Source organism: Periplaneta americana, chromosome 13, assembly GCF_040183065.1.
Source record: "Periplaneta americana isolate PAMFEO1 chromosome 13, P.americana_PAMFEO1_priV1, whole genome shotgun sequence".
NCBI lineage: Eukaryota > Metazoa > Arthropoda > Insecta > Blattodea > Blattidae > Periplaneta > Periplaneta americana.
The window spans coordinates 133,492,084-133,515,793 of NC_091129.1; positions in this window are offsets into that span (position 1 = coordinate 133,492,084).

Here is a 23,710-nt window from a genome sequence, read left to right on the forward strand (position 1 = left end):
AAGCTCTTTCGTCACTGGAAAACGCGAACATATTTCTGGAACGTATTATACTCAGTAACTCAGTACTGCTTACTATCTGCGGTCTTGGTTCTGTGTGGAGTTGGAACTTCATTAGTAGAAGGGGTGGGAGTGAAGTACATTCAAAAACTCAGGTACAATAAAAATTGAAGTAAAAAGAAAATGATGTCCCTGTACAAGGTCCGGCAAAATGATCTCACGTTTATAGGTTGGAAGTAACTGTGGCTATGACAGTCGTTCGGGGGAGGGAGGGGGAGAATAGGGAATGAACGCCATTATTTATGCCATTTCAGTTGCAATGCAACCGTGGAACGCATCGCATCGGGCGTTTGCCGTGGAGATGTTTTTTGAAAACAAATAATTCATTAGTTCTTACGCAGCTTAAGTTCCGACAACATTTCAATGCGGGCCGACATGGGCGAGTTCCCAGCCGTAACACAATTTTTTTTTTGTGGGTAAACAATTTCAGAACAACTTCTTCAGCATCAAATGTAATATATTATTTTAATATACCGAAGTACATATGATATTTCCATGCAGATATTCTGCGTCATCATACGATGAAAGAGTACTGGAACGGAGAAAAATTCTCTCCGGCGCCGGGATTTGAACCCGGGTTTTCAGCTCTACGTGCTGATGCTTTATCCACTAAGCCACACCGGATACCCACACCGGCGTCGGACACAATCGTCTCAGTTTAAGTTCCGACTCTTGGGTTCCCTCCCGGCACCGGAGTGAATTTTTCTCCGTTCCATTACTCTTTCATCGTATCAAAATGTAAGTCAACAAGAAGGACAAGCACTGCCCGTACGCCAGAGACGTGGTAGGCAGGGCAGTGCTGAACTTCAGAGTCAGCTCCAGGAGTGGATTAGAAAAAAATGGACGTCATTTGGAGGGTGTAATTTTCAAAACCTGATTTCCTTCTTCCGCATCAGTAAATGATAAAATAATAAAAACCAACTTACATTAAAATACAACTGTGTTGCCTCATTTCAAGAAACGTAACATCTTTTTGCCAGACCCTGTATATTACAATAGTAATATGCGTTACAAGAGCGGTATGTTTGTTTTCATGTTCTCGGAAATTAAAAAAGCTCAACTACGTTTCGCTTTTTCAATCTTTTCCTCGAAGATGAAAACAAACATACCGCTCGTGTATCGTACATTATTTTGTGCGAAGATCGTTTATTACATACCTGAGAGACGAATTTCTAATTAGTTGCAATGAAATCTCCATCTTGGTTTCTGTTTAATGACGGCAACTTCGGAAAACAAAAATATGTTTCTTCAACAATGTTGCTATAAAATGTTTTCTGTGTTTACTATACTCCAGCAGGCCGTGATATATGTCTGTCTTTTTTTTCCCCCCAGTCTATAAATGTGAACTTAAAACAAACGGTAAGGTTATGTAATAATTTATTTGTCATTTTAATATTTTAACAATATTATTTCTATAACATATTGCAGTAATAACATCGGCATCTGGAATCTTGTTGATTTTTTCACGGCTTCCTTAATGTTACTTGTATCAGGAATGCAATAAGTTTCGTGGAGTAGTATACTTTACTTAATTTTTGCAAATATTTAAAAACAATAATTAACATTGCAATTTAGGTGAAATTGCAGTGGTAAGTTTCCAATTTATAATTATTACTATGTTAAACGTCTCTAAAAATAATATGTTAAAAGCCTAAAGCAGTAAAATGAATGTCGCGCTTAAGCGGTAAGAAGAGGGAAATTGTTATGTGTGTTACGTTGGGAATACTGAATGTGGTATTTCACACTTACCGCGTATTGGTTCTGTGCGGAAAACAAGCAAATACGCACGATCTCGCACAAAAATAATTTGTTCTTCCTAGAACCTGTGGAATTTATTAGGCTCCAACCTTCCAGCTGTACATTATGTTTTTGCGGTACAGTTAGAATACTCCCGTGAGGCAGGATGTATTTCGTCTGTTAAAATATTTCCCGCTAGAACGCAAATGCCTGTCCGTCTAATCTGACAGCTACTCATTATCGTGTTATCAAAGTTTCTTCTCTCTTTCTTTCTCTCTCTCTCTCTGTGTGTGTGTGTGTGTGTGTGTGTATGTGTGTGCGAGCGCTTCTGTAACTGTACAAGGCTGCTGTTTTGACTGGGGAACAGGTGAAAACAAGATTTTGCATTAACAATTTCTATATTGATTTTGAGAAGAACGGACATTTTTGAAATTGTGCATTAAAACACGGCAATAGCAAACCTCACAGAAGCTAAACGACATTTCATACAAGTTGAGAGGATGCGATGCCATTTCTTTCCCCTTCTTCTTGCCCTGAGTCAGTCAGCGACAGAGATGGTATAGCTCGCGCAAGAAACGATTGCCGAAAACCAATGGTGGCGTTGCTGTCTGTTTTGATGTGTGTAGGTAGGCACGCCGAGGGGGGAGAGATGCAAGCCGATGGAAGTACTGTCTCTTCCAAGAAGATGAACAAATGTGGAAATAAAGAACGTAGCAAGAGAAAAATTTGAAGCTAATTAAACGCGCAACATACTGTATGTTTACGAATGAAATAATAATACCGTGCGATACAAGACACGTATTCACATGCAATGGAACAAACTAAAGTCGTAATGTAACTATCACAACGCAAGACTGATTCTATCGAGGTCATTTCTCTTCCGACTGTACTCTTGAATATCATTCAAGTTATCTCTTGACCTTTCCTCTCGCCCGCTCTTCCTTATCGCAGTGTTTGATTCGCATTTAGAGATGAGCTTAAACGATATTTCCAAGTATCTGTGACAACTGTGACTGTGACAATTAAATATCTGTGACTTTTATCTGTGATTTTGTCACACTGATATTTTATATCGATACGTAGCATGAATTACACCGATATTTTGTCACACCGATAAAAATTAGCAGGAAATATTGAAGAGAAGTAAAATATGAATACGATTTCTCTATTCACACCACTCATCAGTGATTTATATGGGAAAATCCAACAAAGAAATTATTTACATGTACCATTAACAAATAAATATTTATCTAACTGAACAGTTAACATGTCAAAAGTTAACCTCATGTACCAAGAGGTTATATTATAGATATTGAACCAGTTGATCATTTTTAAATGTAGTTGGGTATGGAGAAATTGATGTTATATGATTATCCTAATCGTTTTAAAAATTGATACTTTTTATTGTATATAATATAATGGATAAAATATTTTAAGTCGTGCATTTCCATTATAATACTGAGTCATAGAATAAAAATTAATGAAACATAAGTATTCGGAAAAACATTGGAAAATAATTACAAAACGAACAGTTGTTCAGACAGGATTTTACACAAGATTAAGTACTGGTAACCAATGGTGTTACTATTTAAATAGTGCAATAACTACATCATTTATAATAAGATGGAGAAACTACCACCAGATTGCTGTTATTGTATCATGCGCACGCGCAAACCTACGACGTAGAAGACAGAAATATCAGTCACAGAATACTGAATACGGAACAGATTTCGATAGCGATATTTTGTCACAGATATTTCGCGTCATCAGTCACAGGTTTATCTGTGACAAAAAAAATACCTGTGACAAAATATCGGTTTGTGAAATATCGGCCATCTCTATTCACATTCCTACCGTCGGTTATTCCGTACTTGCGAGACCTATAGTTGTTACCTCTTCTACCTGCACTCCCCAAACTGCACACAGGAGAAAATAAAATATTAAATAAAGCACATAAGTAAATATAAAATACAGCCATACAGATGTTTGACAATTACATGTTTGGGTATATTTAGTGTTATTCTTACAACATTTTCAAATAATAATTAATTAAATTAAGAAATGTTAGTTTGTATTATGAAGTCAAAAGGGAGTGACACAGTGGAGATTGTCCCATTCTGTATGTCGTAAAATAGTAACTAGCGCTGAAGAAAACATTATCTTCTGCTGTGAATAGATTTTAATGCGTCAGTTGATTTGAACAGCAATAAAAATGAAATACAGATACTTAGTGTAGACTTTCGAAATATAGATTCTTGGCACACATTTTAAATAATGAAAGTCAATTAGTCGAATGTTTGTGAAATGGACAGTAGCATCTTCTCCTTCACTGATGGTAGAGAGTGTGAGTAGAGGGGAAAGGCCTATCAACCAAATTGAATTGGGGATTAGTGATGAAACTCTGTTACAGGCAATGTTTACAAACTTGTCTCTGATTATGAATAGGCTTATGGTATTCAATAGGGAGCCAATTAAAATTAGTCTTAGGATACTGTAATATTTGGAGGAACAATTTGATACTTGGAATGCATGAAAGGGTTTTACAAACGACAATACTTTTTTAGTAGATTATTTTACGACGCTTTATCAACATCTTAGGTTATTTAGCGTCTGAATGAGATGAAGGTGATAATGCCGGTGAAATGAGTCCGGGGTCCAGCACCGAAAGTTACCCAAGCATTTGCTCATATTGGGTTGAGGGAAAGCCACGGAAAAACCTCAACCACGTAACTTGCCCTACCGGGAATCGAACCCGGGCCGCCTGGTTTAGCGTCCAGACGCGCTAACCGTTACTCCACAGGTGTGGACACAATAAAAATAGTAATTGATATTAGGGGAGAGTCGGGTAGCATCGGACATCGGGTAATATCGGACAGTGCGTTTCTTTCATCTACCACCATATGGTAGTACCTGAATGACATGGTTACGTTTCTCTATGCGACATCACAGAAACGTAACCATGTCAATCAGGTACTGTCATCGTGTGGTAGATGAAAGAAACTCACTGTCCGATATTACCCGCTATCCGATACTATCCGACTCTCCCCTACATCTATGCCTACATCGTCATAAATGCAGACACGGCGTAATGCACCTCCAGTGTATGATCTGAGTGCAGGGTGCCCTCTGTGAGCACGACTGCTCGCCATTACACACCCTGCCCTTTCATTTGTTACTTATTGGCATTTAAGGAACACGGAGGTTCATTGCCGCCCTCACATAAGCCCGCCATTGATCTCTATCCTGAGCAAGATTAATCCAGTCTCTACCAATTTATCCCACCTCCCTCAAATCCATTTTAATATTATCTTCCCATCTATGTCTCGGCCTCCCCAAAGGTCTTTTTTCCGCCGGCCTCCCAACTAACACTCTATATGCATTTCTGCATTCGCCCGTACGTGCTACATGCCCTGCCCATCTCAAGCGTCTGCATTTAATGTTCCTAATTATGTCAGGTGAAGAATACAATGCGTGCAGCTCTGCGTTGTGTAACTTTCTCCATTCTTCTGTAACTTCATCCCTCTTAGCCCCAAATATTTTCCTAAGAACCTTATTCTCAAACACCCTTAATCTCTGTTCCTCTCTCAAAGCGAGAGTCCAAGCTTCACAACCATATAGAACAACCGGTAATATAACTTTTTTATAAATTCTAACTTTCAGATTTTTTGACAGCAGACTGGATGACAAAAGCTTCTCAACCGAATAATAACAGGCATTTCCCATATTTATTCTGTGTTTAATTTCCTCCTGAGTGTCATTTATATTTGTTACTGTTGCTCCAAGATATTCATTTGTATATTTCAAAATTTCAGATCGCACATGCTTTCTCACAAAAAAAAAAAAAAAAAAAATATTGTTGCCATAGCTTTACGCCGCAGCTCTCGTAGTGCGAATAAAAATAATGTTAACAAAAGAAATAAAGGCAGGAAATATAAATCTAAAAAAAAAAAACACATGAATGTAAGGATTCGCCAAACTGTGGACATTCATAAGCAGAGGCAGTGAAATAAGAAGACCTGGGGATAGAACAGCGGTGACCAAAGCTGGTGTCGTGATTACATCGTGTAATCACAGACATTCAAACGGGTACGAGGAGTTTCCTGTACACTGCTGTGTGTTTCATTCATGTACTGAAGGCAAGCAGTGGCGGTATCATGTCGTTCTACAAAACTCTGTCACTACAAGCAGTAAGCGGTGGTTTCGTAAAGAATGAGAAGGAGAACTGTTTTGTTGTTCTGTCCGACAAAATGTAACGTGTTTACTTTGCTCAACGGTTCAATTAGGAGTATACAGAAACATTAATTGCCACGCTGAATAATGTATTATTATTATTATTATTATTACCACTAAGTATGTGTTTCTATAATTCTTCTGTACGTGCATGTATATTGCTATTTTTATATCTTCTCCCTAGAAGGATAAAATTATTAGGTTTTATATCAAATTTAATCTTGTTAATCTTTAAATGAGGGTAACTATTTATTAGTTATTCATTTAGTAATAATATTGTAGAAAAACCGAGTCAATATTATGTGGCAAGGAACTGTTAAACGCCAGGAATTGACATGTCTTAAATCATAGCCAGGAAGAGAAAGATGAGATAAATAAATGTAAGGAAGTCGGCTACCTAATGGGGTTTGAAATATCTCGTGCTCTAAAGCCTTTTAATGGAACAGAATTTCTCAAAAGTGTAATGAATAAAATAGCTTAAATAATTTGTCCATAAGAAGTTTTTCATTTTGAAAAATTACGAATTTCTCGATAAAGTATCGAGAGAAGAATTTAGAAAATTCCTGATTATATTCAAGAGGACGGTTAAGAAAAGAAGCAAGAAAAATTGTATATTATTCACTAGCTCTTGAAGACAGCAGTGACATTACTGATACAGCAAAGGTTGAGATTTTTATCCGCGGGATTGATCAAGATGTTAGTACAGGAACCACCACTGGTTGTAGTTTTAATGCCAAGTACCTTTCCTCCGTCTTCTTACTTCATAGGCTGTCTGTCGCATGTAATCACTGCAGCTCGAGTTTTGGTCATCGCTGGGATAGAAGTAAGGTGAAATTAAAATAAAAGTATACTGTAGTATTGAGGTGATAGTTTGTTTCAAAGAAGCTGGAGCACGTGATAATCTCGATTCCGAAAAGGAATAGATAGTCTGGGCTGATGAACTGGTGTCGTGATTTCATTTCGAGTTTGACGGAAGAATTCTAATGCACACCGTAAGTTCGGTTTCTCTTCTTGAGACAATGTTTTGCGGTTTGCAAGACAGAAAGAAGAAACACTCCATCAGCATCTTTTCTTTACTTGTCTGATTGCTTGTTTGTTCAAGCAATGTGCTTTGGAACACAATGAAAGTTGTCAGATATCGCTCTGTCTGCTTTTTTAATAAAGTTACGAGATTGGAGAGATTGGCTTGACGGTCAGCATTATTATTTTGTTCCATACCACATGCCTGACTACTACTTATAATGGTTAACCATGTAGTTCCTTCCTATCTCTCATGTTACATTTTCTTAGATGCTACATAGAAGATAATAATAAGTACGAAGGTGGAATTAAGTGCATTGGTGAACTATACAGGTTGAGCCGTAAATGATGTAATTAGTTTCAGGGTTTATTCTTTGCGGCATTAAAAATAAGTTAAATACAATTTTGCTCGTTTTTTTCTTCTTTTTCGAGATAAAAATAGTTTTATAAGAAATATTTCATAGCGTTTTTTGTGAACACATTGTTTTTATTTCAAATATGCTCAGTCAATTTAAGAGAGCAGTGTATTATGTTAATAAAAATGACTCAAAGGATTTTAGTTGTGTCCTTTAAATATACAGAAATCTGATCCGAATAAATGGTAACTTTCCGTTCTGCAACAGTAATATGCGTTACAAGAGCGGTATGTTGATGTTTTCATGTTCGAGGAAAAGATTGAAAAAGCGAAACGTAGTTAAGCTTTTTTAATTTCCGAGAACATGAAAACAAACATACCGCTCGTGTATCGTACATTATTTTGTGCGAAGATCGTTTATTACATACCTGAAAGAGGAATTTCTAATTAGCTGCAATGAAATCTCTATCTTGGTTTCTGTTCAATGACGGCAACTGTTAAAAACTAAAATATCTGTCTTCAACATTGTTGCTATAAAATGTTTTCTGTGTATACTATATTCCAGCAGGCCGTGACATACGTCTGTCTTTTTTTCCCCCCCAGTCTATAAATGCGAACTTATAACAAACGGTAAGGTTATGTTATGATTTATTTTTCATTTTAATATTTTAACAATATTATTTATATAACATATTGCAGTAATAACATCGGCATCTGGAATGTTGTTGGTTTTTTCACGGCTTCCTTAATGTTACTTGCATCACGAATGCAATAAGTTTAGTGGAGTAGTAGAGTTTACTTAATTTTTGCAAATATTTAAAAACAATAATTATTCAGTGCAATTTAGGTGAAATTGCAGTGGTAAGTTTCCAATTTATAGTTATTACTATGTTGAACGTCTTTAAAAATAATATGTTAAAAGCCTAAAGCAGTAAAATGAATATGACGCTTAAGCGGTAAGAAGAGGGAAATTGTTTTGTGTGTTACGTTGGGAATACTGAATGTGGTATTTCACACTTACCGCGTATTGGTTTTGTGCGGAAAGCAAGCAAACACGCACGATCTCGCACAAAGGAATTTTACAATGTCATTTGTTTCTATTTAGCTTTTGTCTTCAATTGTTTAATCCAGTGCCTCCTCAAATGGATGCACTGAAACATTAAAATTTCCTTTTATTCAGTACACATACATACATTGTCATAAAAAGAGGTAATTTTTACAAAACAATAGTTTATAAATGGCAAAAAAAATTGATTTTGTACGTACTGAGACCTGAAGAATATAAAAATTGGGAACTAAGTACATGGTGTCATTAAAAAGACAGACTGATTGGCACATTCGTTACAAATGAATAGCATAGTATTTAAAAATATGTTCAAAACATTCCTCTTTCATACCCTAGAGCTTTTGTATAAATAGTTAAGCTTCATAAAATGAGAAATATGAAAGTTACAAGCATTGTTCCATGCTTTTTACTCACTCTGTATAACTGTTTATACACAGTGATTTACGAGTATATAGAACTAACACATTTCTTTCTTTATTTATTTCATAACGAATGATGCTAGCCACAATTTGTTATAGACTACCTCAAATGTAAAGTATCTTTGGGAGATTACTAACCTCTATAGCAAATGTTGAAAATATCCTCGGTCTCCTGCGACAAACGTCTTAATGACTCATGGGATAACCTCAGCAGTCGTGCCCGGACGTCCACAACAACCGTGGGCAGCCCAGATGAACGAAATAAATGTTACGTTTTATTTAACGACGCTCGCAACTGCCGAGGTTATATCAGTGTCGCCGGTGCGCCGGAATTTTGTCCCGCACGAGTTCTTTTATAAGCCAGTAAATCTACTGACATGAGCCTGTCGCATTTAAGCACACTTAAATGCCATCGACCTGGCCCGGAATCGAATCCGGAACCTCGGGCATACCAGGCCAGCGCTATACCAACTGCGCCAACCAGGCCGACTTATGTGAACGATGTTACTTAAGCCAGAGATAATTTGTTTACCAGTCCCAGTACTATGTTTCTTTGGGGGGGATTACGAACACCAAATTCTCTCTGGTATGCCCTTTGAGTAGCTGTAATTGAATTCGTAATCCAGTATTGCTTCACAAGGAAGAGCCGTTGTTTTAATGTGTACTGCATTTTTAGTGCCTAAAATAAAAGGTCGAAAACAGCTGCGAACAATAAGGAATAAAGAATAAACATCTGCGCATCTCATGACAGGGAATTAAAACTCTTGCATTATTTGATGTTAAAAACTGGTCATTAAGTGAATTTTCAGCCAAATAGGCTAAATGAAGAATTTTCAACATTTGCCATAGAGGTTAGTAATCTTACAAATATACTCTACATTTGAGGTATAACAAATTGTGGCTAGCATCATTCGTTTTGAAATAAAGAAACAAAAAGTATGTGTTAGTTCCATATAAATCACTCTGTATTATTATATATAGTAACTTGATTTTAAATTGGTCGATGAAAACCCGGCCGAAGCACTCGTTTGGTTGTGCAGTACATTACGTTTTGTAAGTTTAATGCTTCAGTGTGGAATCTTGGGCATTGCGATGTTGCCAGTGAATTTAAATTTTCGATGCAGTTATTTAATTACCTATGCACTTAATCGTAAAACGTATTATAGATTTTTTTGTTTATTTTCATGTAATCCCTCCCTCCTATCAATGTGCAGGGATATATCACTTCTAGGATTTTTTGTATATAGGGGCTTCTACACTCCCATGTATTGTGGGTTCATATCACCACGGCATGGTGCGTCCTCAGGTTGCGGATAGAGGAGACGGCCTCCAGATATGCAAGATAGTTGCGAATATATTGAATAAGCAGCCGTGGAGAGCCGATAAGGGATGGTCCTCCAGCTTGGGGGTTGAGCGAAGGAGTAATAACCCATTACCGTAAAAAAACAGCTTGTTACGAAACCTTACAATAAGCCTCGAAATGGCACTGATTCTCTGGCACGACCACAGCAAAGAAATAGTAGTACGTATGAGCGAATCCAGAAGTACATATATAGTATTAGTTGGGAGGTCGGAGAGAAAAAAAACCTTTGGGAAGACCGAGACGTAGATGGGAGGATAATATTAAAATAGATTTAAGGGAGGTGGGATATGATGATAGAGACTGGATTAATCTTGCACAGGATAGGGACCGATGGCGGGCTTATGTGAGGCGGCAATGAACCTGCGAGTTCCTTAAAAGCCATTTGTAAGTTGTAAGTAAGCCTGTAGGGTAAAGGTTGGTAATATTGTTACATGAGTAATATTGTGATAGTTCTTTTTTAAAATTTATTACAATTTTACTGAGCAAGAGGAAGATAGATTTTTTGCGTCAACGTATTGAGGGAATGTTCGTGGACAAGTTGCTGCATAAAACCGGTCCTTCTCTCGCTCAGTAAAATTGTAATAAATTCTCAAAAAGAACTATCACAATATTAGTAACCTTTACTCTATATTCGAAATATCATAATTGATTAAAATTTCAAAATAAATAAGACTTGGTCAAATTGCGGTAGTTTCATTCTATGTCAATTTCTAAGTTTCATAAGCATTGAGCCTCGTTTGTTCAAGCGGAAATTGAAAAGTTTGCAAAGTATACTATAAACATTATTTCGACCAAGAGGAACAAAACTCTACCAGATACATATATATCATTAGTAAGAGAATGGCTGATTTTTCGTTTGCTGTGGGAAAATAACAGAAATGTTATTTTCGAACTAAGACACATAGACGTAACTTGAAGAAAACGATAAAGAAACTAACTCATGTTTGAATAAAAATTACTTTTGCAGCAACCTTATTATTTTATTTTACCGTATATCTACCCTTCACAATATCGGATAATTCTTAATTCCAGGGAGGAAAATTATACAGGGACATCATTTTACTTTTACTTCAATTTTTATTGTACCTGAGTTTTTGAATGTACTTCACTCCCACCCCTTCTACCAATGAAGTTCAACCGTCCTCCACACAGATCCAAGACCGCATAGCCTATACAGTCATAGTAGCCTTACGGTCATAGTAAACAGTACGTTCCAAAAATATGTTCGCGTCTTCCAGTGACGAAGGAGCTTTCAATATTGCATCATTTTTCATTTGCCTACGTGCATCCCGGTTTCCCCCACCTGCTTCTATTCGCCTCTCTGTAAATGCTAGTGGGTGGGCTGTCTTAGATCTTTTCTGGGAACATTAATTTCTGTTAGGAATTGGACGTCTACGTAATATTATACAACTGTTTAAATTAACTTAAATAAAAGGGCCTCGTTAAGTAATTAACTGTCACGCGATTTCCTCCCTTTCTACGACCCTATGACGTAACCGCTTGGGCGGACAGTAGATAGCATTTCTGAGTAATTTTATCTTTTCGGATCGGGCAGAAGTGAAGATTGAATTTACAGTATGCAAGGTACATACTCTTTTATAGAGTAGGTACAAAATTATTTCAATATGAGTTACTAGTACGAAGGACGAAACTGTTAATTGGAATTAGGTACAATAATCTATAGTGCGATAATATGCGCAAAAGAATTGAAGTCTGTATCGAAATGAACAGCCACCATTTTCAAAAATGTGTTTAAATATCCATATTATGATTATTTTTCAATTGAACTTCATTCTCTATAGTGTACGCTAATGTGCTGTAGACAGTATAATAGATACTGCTTAATGAATACGTCCGAATAAATAGCTCAGTTCGTGAGTAAAAACACTTATTGTTAATACTCTACTGTATTTTGATTAAACAATAACCTAATGAAAATTATCAAACTCAAAATCGCGATATTTTCTACTTTACGTAAATGGATGATTTGGTTGTATTATACGCCAGTATCATCGAACTCCAGTCGTGGAAAGAGGTAGCAAACGGTGTTTCCGGTTCTTAATCGTTGATCCAAAGCCAGGTTAACATTAGAAATGTTAGTAAAAAAATGATGTAACTGTATTTATATCGAAAGCAATAAGTCTTCGGAAGTGTATGCGGATTTTTGTCATCCCTGAGTTGGAGTCCACTAACAACCTGTCCCGGAGTTCGGAGGTTGTACAAATGCACTCAGAGCTTTTTATCACAGCATCATTAATCTGAGCCGACAGTGGATCGCCCTTAAACAACGGCTCTCCTCACCTGATGACGTAACAAGATCCAGTCTGTCATTTCCTCTAATGACACAGAGAGTGGGTCCAACACAAGTCACCTCATTTTTCAAACGCTCGACAGGGAAAGCACATTAATTCTCCTCGAGTACCGGACTTGGCAGCGGACTCCTAGCTCTCAGTGTCCAAATTGGACGGCGCGGCGCGGAGGCGCACCGAAACTTTATTCAAGACTCTGGAGTGGCGCACTGTTGGTCCAATGTCTGCAGCGGCCATTTTCAACGGGTGTGCCGCGAGAAAATAAAAATAGTAAATGTTGTCGTAGAAAAAATTGTAAAAATGAAAATCGAAAGAGTCTACAACATACCTGCACAAACAGCGCTCAACCAGCGCGCGCGCGCTCCTTCGGAGGGGGAGAGCGGTGTTTACCGCTCGCCGAAACGGAGAGGAAGATACGTCAGAATGACATAGACTTGCTAAAGGTAGAGGAGAGGGAAACGACCACTCAGCTATCTAGTGGAGTGCAGTGTGTAGGCCTATTCTCAGTAACTGTCTCACGTTGCTTACCTACTGCTACAGTACAGTATGGAGGAATCTAGAAGACGGAACATAACATTTAACATTTAACGATTTACAGCTCGAACTTATTGATCTTCACTGTGACCTAAGGACTAAAGATTGTTTGGATAATAATACTAGACTGGTTGAGTTTTACAAGACTAAACATTAGCAATAATATCGACGACTACACAGGCTGGCTGTGAAAATGATTGCTATATTTGGCTCAACTGTTTTCTATTATCAACTTTAATAAAGACAGACATCGAACATCTGTAACTGATGTTTCATTACGATCAGTAGGCTACTGTTCCTTTCAGCTGCCAACAGCATAAAACCTTGTTTTGATGTGCTGATAAATAAAAATATAACAAAATGATATTGTACATTTAAATAGCTATATAATTTCTATTATTTCTGTAAAATAAATATTTCTTTATTAATTAATAGTAGTCCAAAATAGTTTTGCAAACACTGAACGGGAATTCATTTCATAAACACTCGTAATAGTACTTCCTTTTGTATATATTTTGTACGAGATCACCCCTTCTTCCAGTCCACACTTATACAGAGCGCAGCTAATATCTGCATTCCGCTCATGAGCTGTGAGCCGGCTCGGAGAGCGCTAACCTTGTGCAGGCCTGGTCTACAAGAATGAACTGTTGACATGGGAAGCGTAGTCGGTATAGCGCTGGCATTCTGTGCTCGAGGGTTCGATCCCGGCCCAGGTAGATGGCATTTAAGTGTGCTTAAATGCGAATGCGACAGGCTCATATGAGTAGATTTACTGGCATGTAAAAGAACTCCTATGGGACAAAATTCTGGTACAACGACGACGCTGATTTAACCTCGGCAGTTGCGAGCTTCGTTAAATAAATCCTAATTTAATTTTTGAAGAATAAACTCTCAGCGAACGCGACCCAAATCAATATTCAGTAAACACTGTGTAGGTGTGCGAGCGGCAGAGAAGAGAATGTCTGACGGACAGCTAGGTTTGCCAGATTAGTAAGTAACAACCTTTAAAAAATATCGTATTTTACTTGTCTTGATGAAAAAAAATCGTATATTGAATGCCTTAGCAAAATATACTACAATATTGCATGTTTTCATTATTTCTTAAAGTAACAAATTAAATTAAGAAAACATGCATAATATCATAATTATAGCAATAATATTACATTATTATAATTTTATATTATTAAATGTTACATTTACATCACAAACTTCAAGTAAAAATAAAATAGTGTGAATAATGTATTTTTCTTTCTCAAACTTTTTTGTCCTATACGCCCTTTCACCATTCATCACACTATCATTCTCTCTCAAATCCATTTTAATATTATCCTCCCAGCTACGTCACGGCCTCCCCAAAGGTATTTTCCCCTCTGGTCTTCCAACTAACATTCTATAAGCATTTCTAGATTCACCCATACGTGCTATATGTCCTGCCCATCTAAAACGTGTCGATTTAATTACCAGTACCCACGTATGAGACATTCGGCCCATACAATCTGTCCACGACTGTTCCAAAGGATAAGGGAAAGAGGGCACGTGGTGCCAAATTACAATTCCATTTCCACATAACTATTTTTGCTTATAACTTTCGACTCAGTCATTTCCGGACCAGGGTTCCTTATCTAAAATTGATACATGTGCCCTTCCCCATCATCCCTGAAAGTTTGTAACACTAGCTCAGAAACATCCTGTATACTCTACGATCAAGTCGCCCTCATTTCATAAGCATTGAGCCTCGTTTGTTCAAGCGGAAATTGAAAAGTTTGCAAAGTATACTATAAACATTATTTCGATCAATAGGAACAAAACTCTACCAGATACATATATACCATTAATAAGAGAACGACTGATTTTTCGTTCGCTGTGGAAAAATAACAGAAATGTTATTTTCGAACTAAGACCCATAAAAGTAACTTGAAGAAAAGAATATAAAGAAACTAACTCATGTCTGAATAAAATTACTTTTGCAGCAACCTTATTACTTTATTTTATTTTTCTTTTTTTGGAATTGTGCACCATTATTTTTACATAGATATTCAATTTGAAATTCATATTTTTAAAATTAAAACTGTTGTAGTACCGCGGTTGCTTGAAACCAGGCAAACGTTCACATGAACTTTCTTTACTTAGAGTGACCCAGAAATAAGTTCAGTACATATCGATGTAACTTTACATCCTGGTTCAATATAGCTGACCGCCATCTCGTCGATTCCATTCCCTCGAGTTGGACGTCTCCCAGGTTCAGTATGCTGCGCCGCATCACCTTGATTACGTCCTCATTCCATCATGTTACGGTCTATATATTTCACGTCACTTCCGTTTCTTTCCTTCATGTATGACTTTCCGCCATCTTTCTTCTATCAATCCCATCACATTCCGAGCCACTTCAATCTTTGCCTTCCCCCCTTCTTCAAAACATTGTCCTCTACATTCATTTTTCATCATAGTTTCTCATTTTTCATTTTATCAGATCTAGAGAGTCTAGACTATATCCAAAGGTAGTCAGTTTCACAGATCAATATGTTATGATGCTTAAGGTATATGTACACCCACAAAACGCAAAAAATGATGAAAAATTAGAATTTTCAAAATATAACTATTGTAATATAGAATTTTCTCCCCTTTAATTTGATATAATAATTTTCGATTTATGCCTTATGGTTTTCCAGATAAGTCCAATTTTCCAAAATTCTGCGTCATCAGACACGGTCACGCCTACGAAGATCACTCCAAAAGCAATGCACAATATTTTTTTAAATTTATTTTTTATTCTAAACCTTTACAATTTATGAAGGTCATTTGAAAGGTGCGGGGATTATGTGGAAAAGTGACGTATTGTTTCTGAAGGATGTATCTACATTCTATGAAAATAGCAAAGCCGTAAGATAAAAATGTAATTTTTAAATAAATATTGTGGATTACTTTTGGAGTGATCCTCGTAGCTGTCAATCCCCTCGTCCAGCATTGCTTGTAAAATAAACTTCTTTCTAGTCCCGAAATAGATGCACAGATATCAGAGCATGATCATTAGATTGAAAACACGTTCTTACATAATGAAGTAATTTATAATCTTTTAATGTTAGTCATAAAACAGTAAATTTGTGTGTCAGTGATGTTGTACGTCATTTTAATAAGAGTCCAAAAGTAGAAATTAAAATTCTGAGGAGGATGGGCATAAGCCCTGGGACAAACACCATCGCAGGATTTGTTGCATCAATGGAAAATAAGGACAAAAATGCCAAAAAAAACATTCAACACTTAAAGTTAAAACAAGGAGGAGGTATTTGAAAGGCAGAAAGAAGCTGAAACTGGACCGACATGAAGCTGCTTAAGGGGTGACATAATATGATGATGGAGTCTTCTAGGCTCTGAAAATTTGTGGCTCATTTCCTGCAAATAGTAATTTTAGAATATTTAATTCTTTAAAATATGATATCTCAGCCAAATATGGTGATACCAAGAAGATATTGGTGTCATTTTGAAGCTTGAAATGTCCCCTAGTGCCTGAAAATGAGTAAAATAACATTAATATATTTAATAATTATCTATGGATTTTTTACATGATTTATGCAAGATAAAATATTAGTATAAGTTACATATATGGTAATATTTAATTAATGTAAAAGAAAATAAAAATAGGTATATGTCAGGCACTAAAGAATAGTTTTAGCTATGAAACAGTGAAGAAACTGTGGCTCTATCTTAAAAACTACATGAGCTATCATGTTTCAAGTTGTATGTCAAAATTATGAACAAAATAATTTTTATAAACAATTTAGACATAATTTCAAGGGATCTGTTCACTTCATTCTCTTTCTGGTACCATTCTCAATTGTATAAAAATTTTACAGAGCAAAATTATGCAAAACAAAATTTTTTGTATGTAAAGATGTACATATACCTTAATGAAGAATTCGTAAAATATGTCGGATGTTACATAAAACTGTACTGTGATACAGGGAGATGCAACATTGAAACAACACAAAAAACTATCGCTTTCATAGTACTCTTAACGGACATTACATGCAACTAAGAACCGCAATTTTTGGTGAAATAAAATGAGTGATTTCGGTGTTAAATCTGCCACTGATTTGGTGGGTATTTCGTGAAATAAGTTGTCTTTTTCCTTTACTTTTCACTTTGTTATATTTATATTTATAATAATAATAATAATAATAATAATAATAATAATTTATTTAACCTGGCAGGGTTCAGGCCATACGGCCTTCTCTAACACTCAACACTGCGTTACAAAAACACTACAAATTTACAAAGTACACTACAATTTTACACACAAAACTGAATAAGATAATAATAATAATAATAATAATAATAATAATAATAATAATAAAATGTAAACAACAAGTAAGTAGAAGTCAGACATAATATATAACATACAGAAAGGAAGGAAAAAGCATAATAAAATGTGAACAGCAGGTCAAAATAAATGAGACATACAAAGTATAAAAAATAAGACAATTATTGATAATAATAATAATAATAATAATAATGATAATAATAATAAAAATAGGAAGAGTAATAATAATAATAATAATAATAATAATAATAATAATAATAATAATAATAATAGTAATAAAATAATGCAGTTCAAAGCATACAATGAATATAATATTTTTAGGTACACACAGTAAGGAAAATTATAATTATATATAGCTCAACTTATCACATTATAGATATATCATTATCGGAGAATATGAAAACAAAAATATAAAATAAGTTAAATATCATCAGAACATAAAAAAATGTGAATACGTGGAAACATGCAATACAACACTTGTCATAATAGTAAGTTAGTTTGGCAACTCGTCATAAGATAATTTTCTAACTTGGATTTGAAAGATTTCAATGTTCGGCAGCCCTTGACTTCAGGCGGCAGAGAGTTCCAATGACGAGAGGTAGCAACAGTGAAAGATGAGGAATACAGAGATGATGTGTGAAGTGGAATTTCTAGCGTGTTATCGCGTTGTGATCGAGTATTAATATTATGATAGCGAGAGAGAGTATGAAAACGAGCGAATAAATAATAGGGGGATGAAGTGTGCATAATTCGATATAAGAGAGAAAGTGAGTGCAGATTTCTCCTCTGATGTGACCTAAGCCATGATAACTTCTCGAAAGAAGGTGAGATATGATCATAGTATCGAACATTATACAAGGTGATTGTGTTTGGATGCATCAGAAATCTGGCTAGTGTAAAATGTAGCCTAACTAGTTAGTGATATATGCGATGGAGGGGGAAAGGAAATGTCTACCCTACCCAATTATCTCCTGGCTTAGTTGCCTCAAGAGTGATTCCTTATTGGTGTCATTAATGAGGTTCAGACATGTCTTCTGACAGTTGACTGAAAAACAATAATAATAATAATAATAATAATAATAATAATAATAATAATAATAATAATAATTTTATCGACCACTAAACATACTTGCAATAGACCTTGTTGCTTATAACATAAAAACTGAAATAGAACAGGAAAAAAAGAGATAAATACAGATCTAAATACTGGACGCAGTGTACTCACAACACTGATTACAGCCATGTTGTTCACGGATAATTATACTCGGCAGAGCAGATTTTGTTCCGATCGTGATTAATTGAATTGACAGATGTACTGTGTATTGTTCAAGTTTCCACTATTCTGGTAAATTTAGATCAAGCGCAGCTGAGTCAGTTCTCATCTCAACCAGAATAAAATGTTTGGCTTTAATTAAACACTTATTGTTCTGAGTTGTGCTTCGTTTTCAAACAGTGAATGCAAAGTGAAAACCTTGCGGCAGAAATGCAAGTTGAATTTACTCATGTGAAATATTTCCTGGAAAGATAATATTTACTTGAACATGATATTGTTTCACGCTCAAAATACAAAATAAAAAGAAAATTTTAATGTACACAGAATATTATAATATTTTTAAGGACTCGTAATTACAGTGTTACATCAAAGAGAACTAAAATACAGACTGGAAGTGAAATAACCCTGCAGATTGAAAGGAACAATAGGTTTCACATAGTACGTTTGGTGATTAAATGTACGGTTAATTAGAAAATTAAATTGGAAGTTTCAGCAGTTCGGGAACATCGCCGCTAACACACCACTTCAGTTCCATCGTAATACTCATGTAAGAGGTCAACGAACTCAGGCTGTTTTTCAGTGGCTTCAAATTAAGTGGTTTATAAATTGAATTTAAACTAAAACCATCCACACTATTGAAATACGTAAGTACTTATGTTGAAAACAATTTATGTCCTTTGTCTTAAAGTGCAAAATATGTAGGGTAAAGTTGCCTAATTCCGTGATACCCCTAATCCCGTCATACTTTTTTAAAATTGAATGTCAGTCAAACCTTTGCCGTTCGCCCATAGCGCCAAAAATCTTTCTCGAAAGAGTGCATCTTTCAGCTACTTTTGAGACATCGATGAACTTCCAAGCAAGACACCCAACCCCACCACATTCAGTGAAAAAAGCGTATCACGGAATTAGGAGTATCACGGAATTAGGCAACTTTACCTTATATGTTGAAACCAGTTTATGAATTAATATTTAAGGAGAAAAACTCGCTCCGGCGCGGGGGATCGAACCTGGGTCCTTGGTTCTACGTACCAAGCGCTCTGACCACTGAGCTACCCGAATTCAATCCACAGCACCGGATAGAATTCTCCTCCTTCGATGTTGTCCCTTTGTGGCCTGACTCCAAGTTAGGCACATACATGTTAAAGTATGTATCCAGTGTCAACTGCCATTATACTGGGAGCGTATTCATCTGAGTGACTTGTTGGCAGGGAATCCGCAGTTATTATGCACTGCTAGCTAAGAGAATATTATATAAGTATTAATTTGTCCTACACAATTTGTCTGTAACATTGACAATTAATATTTAAGGAGAAAAACTCGCTCCGGCGCGGGGGATCGAACCCGGGTCCTTGGTTCTACGTAATAAGCGCTCTGATCACTGAGCTACGCCGAATTCAATCCACAGCACCGGTAAGTAGAACCAAGGACCCGGGTTCGATCCCCCGCGCCGGAGCGAGTTTTTCTCCTTAAATATTAATTGTCAATGTTACAAATTCTGTAGGACAAATTAATACTTATATAATATACAGTTTATGAAGTTCCTTTGTCTTTAGGTGCAAAATATGTATCTATGTTGAAAATAGTTTATAAAATGGCATTAGTCTTTAGATGCGAAATATATATTTATGTTGAAAACAGTTTATAAAATGCTCTCTGTCTTAAGGTGTGAAATATCTACCTACGTTGAAAACAGTTTATAAAATGTCCTTTGTCTTAATGTACAAAATATGTACAGTAGTTGCAAAAAAACCGTACCAACCCTTGTAGGTGATTTCAGAGCTTTGTTCACCCCAGAGCACGATAGAATGGTAACTAAGACTTTCGTGGTTCGAATCCTGCCTGAGAAGGAAACTATTTTTTGTTCCTTATTGAAATTATTATTCTCAGTACTTTTCGATTGCAGCGATATTTTACTACGTATTTAACTCATTATTCCCAGAACATGGATTTTACCAGCAATCGAAAAGTATTGGGAATAAATTGAAGAAGGAACAAAAAAAGTTTCCTTCTCAGGCAGGATTCGAACCACGAAAGTCTTAGTTACCAGTCTATCGTGCTCAGGAGTGAACAAGGCTCTGAAATCAGCTACAAGGGTCGGTCCGGTTTTTCTTGCCACTACTGTACCTATGTTGGAAACAGTATATAACATTTAATTTGTCTTAAGGTGTGAAATATGTACCAATTTTGAAACAGTTTGTAGAATGTACTTTGTGTTTTGGTGTGAAATATGTATACTTATGCTGAAAAATGTTTATAAAATGTAATTTCTCGTTCGGTGCGAAATACTATATGTATATCGAAAACAGTTTTTAAACTGTCCTTTGCCTTTGGGTGCGAAATATGTGTATGCTGAAAGCATTATATAAAATGCCCTTTGTCTTAAGGTGCAAAATATGTATACGTTGAAAACAATTTATCAAGTGCCATTTGCCTTTAGGTGTAAAATATGTGCCCATGTTGAAAACAGCTTACAGAATGTCCTTTATCTTAAGTTTGAAAATATGTAAGCCTATAAAATTCCCTTCAGGTGCAAAGTATGTGCCTGTTGAAAACAGTTTATAAAATTCACTTTGTATTAAGGTGTAAAATATGTATATGTTGAAAAATAGTTATAAAATGTCCTTTGTCTTAAAATGCAAAATTTGTGTAAGTTGAAAACAGTTTTTGAAATGCTCTTTGTCTTTATTTTCAAAATATGTATATGTTGAAACCAGTTAATGAATTCCATTTGTCTTTAGGTGCAAGGTATGTATAATTTCAAAACAATTTATGAAATCCATTTGTCTTTAGGTGCAAGGTATGTATATGTTGAAAACAGTTTATAAAATGGCTTTTGTATTAATGTACAAAGTAGACTATATCTAATAATATTGAAGCCAGTTTATGAATTCCTTTTGTCTTTAGGTGCAAGGTATGTATATGTTGAAAACAGTTTATAAAATGGCTTTTGTATTAATGTACAAAGTAGACTATATCTAATAATATTGAAGCCAGTTTATGAATTCCTTTTGTCTTTAGGTGCAAGGTATGTATATGTTGAAAACAGTTTATAAAATGGCTTTTGTATTAATGTACAAAGTAGACTATATCTAATAATATTGAAACCAGTCTATGAATTGCTTTGTCTTTAGGTGCAAGGTATGTATATGTTGAAAACAGTTTATAAAATGGCTTTTGTATTAATGTACAAAGTAGACTACATCTAATAATATTGAAACCAGTTTATGAATTGCTTTGTCTTTAGGTGCAAGGTATGTATATGTTGAAAACAGTTTATAAAATGGCTTTTGTATTAATGTACAAAGTAGACTACATCTAATAATATTGAAACCAGTTTATGAATTGCGTTGTCTTTAGGTGCAAGGTATGTATATGTTGAAAACAGTTTATAAAATGGCTTTTGTATTAATGTACAAAGTAGACTATATCTAATAATATTGAAACCAGTTTATGAATTGCTTTGTCTTTAGGTACAAGGTATGTATATGTTGAAAACAGTTTATAAAATGGCTTTTGTATTAATGTACAAAGTAGACTATATCTAATAATATTGAAACCAGTTTATGAATTGCTTTGTCTTTAGGTGCAAGGTATGTATATGTTGAAAACAGTTTATAAAATGGCTTTTGTATTAATGTACAAAGTAGACTACATCTAATAATATTGAAACCAGTTTATGAATTGCTTTGTCTTTAGGTACAAGGTATGTATATGTTGAAAACAGTTTATAAAATGGCTTTTGTATTAATGTACAAAGTAGACTATATCTAATAATATTGAAACCAGTTTATGAATTGCTTTGTCTTTAGGTGCAAGGTATGTATATGTTGAAAACAGTTTATAAAATGGCTTTTGTATTAATGTACAAAGTAGACTACATCTAATAATATTGAAACCAGTTTATGAATTGCTTTGTCTTTAGGTGCAAGGTATGTATATGTTGAAAACAGTTTATAAAATGGCTTTTGTATTAATGTACAAAGTAGACTACATCTAATAATATTGAAACCAGTTTATGAATTGCTTTGTCTTTAGGTGCAAGGTATGTATATGTTGAAAACAGTTTATAAAATGGCTTTTGTATTAATGTACAAAGTAGACTATATCTAATAATATTGAAACCAGTTTATGAATTGCTTTGTCTTTAGGTGCAAGGTATGTATATGTTGAAAACAGTTTATAAAATGGCTTTTGTATTAATGTACAAAGTAGACTATATCTAATAATATTGAAACCAGTTTATGAATTGCTTTGTCTTTAGGTACACTGCTACCTACAGTATGCAAGAAAAGAATGCTTCATAACTTCACACATCTCTTCTGAAGAATCAATTCAGCAGCTCTCAATGGACGGAGTTTTACAAAATTTAAATATTTTACAAAACTCAAATCACTAAATTTACGTTTCAATGAGATCAACCATGTTTTTCATTAAGCCCGAAGTTCTTTGGTTCAAATGTTGGTGAAGGCTACACCAATCCTTAGAATGAATGAGGATCACGCCGAGAATTTACGACTTTCGTCACAACACAACCCAGACCAAATTTACTGATAATTTTTGCCCAATGCACTTTTTAACTCATCATTATATTCTATTATGTTATTATCGTAAATAATGAATTTCTCCTTCGAAATATTACCCTCTGAGAAATATATTTCTCCAAAATGGTAGACCAAAAGAGTTTACAATATTTCTGGTCGACTATACCAGGAAATGTTAGGAAGAAAGGAAGGAAGAAGATAACCAAGCAAGTAACTAGTTTCTTTGAAATTCTTTAATTACTTTGTACAACTGTAATTACACAACTTTTGCATTTTAATCAATCACTTTTCGACTACGGAACCTATTCATTATCTATTTATAGACGTCCATAGCATATTCATACATTCAGCTGCTTCTAAACAGGAGACATGGACGTCATGTAGATTCTATAAGCCCTGAATTGTGTAGAATGATAAGTAATTAGTAGTTAAACAACTTTTGAAATAACTTAAAACATCGATGTCAGTAGATAAAGCATAGTCATCCT